The 1,410-nt window shown below is 38.1% G+C and overlaps 1 protein-coding gene across 2 annotated transcripts in view; it reads left to right on the forward strand.

Annotated features, from left to right (window-relative positions):
• Window positions 1-1,410, forward strand: part of RBM33 (RNA binding motif protein 33) — a 90,738-nt gene that overhangs the window by 43,699 nt on the left and 45,629 nt on the right. The window lies entirely within an intron of this gene.

The following is a 1,410-nucleotide window of genomic DNA, read 5'->3' on the forward strand; positions in this document are numbered from 1 at the left end:
CCTGAAAAGGTTTCCATGGAACAAATAAATGTCACTTTTTCCATCCCAAACAGCTCCCTCTTGCTCTAACTGTTGTCTGCAGACAGTGTGTGAAATTCAAAGGCAGTACTCGCTTCCAAGGTGGCAGGAGTATTGTGTGTTGTAACTGTTCACTTGCAGAAGTGTAGCAGCTCCTCCTACAAACTGTATGTTATGAGGACTGTCATGCTTGAGTGTAATGTAATGTCTCTTCACTAAATGAAATACCCACAGGAGACTGGCTGGCTGGAAGCACTGGCAAGGGGATATAGACCCTTTAATCTCTAGGAAAGATAATGTATTTATAGTTGATGGCTGTATAATGATATAAAATAAGTAGTCACAGTCTTGCTCCCAAATAAGAGGTCTTAGTATCTCACATATCCCTGTTCAGGTGTTCTCAGGAAGGCCACAGATTTAATAATGGATCTGATCCTTGGTGCCTCTCATCTACTTACTTGGGCCTTGCCAATCCCAGTTATATTGTGCTGGTAGAAGACTGTAAAGCAGCTGCTTGTGCTGCTTTGATAGTGAGTACAGTCCAGTTTCCAGGGCCATTTTTGCTGTGCGAGAAATTCCCTTGGTGAGCGCAGCTCAACAGATAAAAGATAAGCTACTGCAGCTTAGTTGTTTGGCCCTTTCCTGATGACCATACTTCAGCCTAGCAGGGAGTTTTTGGTGTGGAATCTGTTTTGAAAAGCTTGTCTTCAGCAATGTAAGTTTAAGCTTCAAGGTGAGCATTACATGTACACAGAACAGGTCCCATCACTGGTTTCCTAATCCTTGTAATGAGGGAAGCAAGGATGTTCACAGATTATTTTCATTGCTTACTTGATTTACTCATATAATAAGGAAATGGTTGAGAATATGATTTATGTGAAGCAAAGCTTATTCTGTGTATGAGGTTGCCAATATGTTTTGTCAACTTCTGATAGAAAAAAACAACAGTGTGAATTACTCAATTAAATTTGTCTTCTGCAGAGTTCTGCTTTTGTATTGATATACTGCTTCCTGCAATATGCAAAGGCATTAAAAAAAAGAAAAAAATCCAGTGCCTTACTGGAGGAAAGAAAATTTTGTACTCTTTCTTATAATGCTTCAGATGCTAAACTGTGAATAGACAGAAATGTTACTCTCCTCTTAATTCTTTTAGAAAGACAATTTCTTTAATTTTCTGGATGCCGTAAATTGTCCTTCCCCCCCCCCCTTTTTTTTTTTTTTTTTTTAAGTAAAGCTGCTCACTTCTGTAGCTTGCATTGTGCTAAATTGATGATGAAGAATAATATGGTTTAAGAAGATAAATGTCAAGAATGTCTTCTAAAGTAGACATTCAGATTTTTTTGGATTAATGGGAAAGAAGGTCAATAATTGCATGGATTTCAATAAGCTTGA

The sequence above is a fragment of the Corvus brachyrhynchos genome, unplaced genomic scaffold (genome assembly GCF_000691975.1).
Source record: "Corvus brachyrhynchos isolate BGI_N302 unplaced genomic scaffold, ASM69197v1 scaffold52, whole genome shotgun sequence".
In the NCBI taxonomy this organism is placed as follows: domain Eukaryota; kingdom Metazoa; phylum Chordata; class Aves; order Passeriformes; family Corvidae; genus Corvus; species Corvus brachyrhynchos.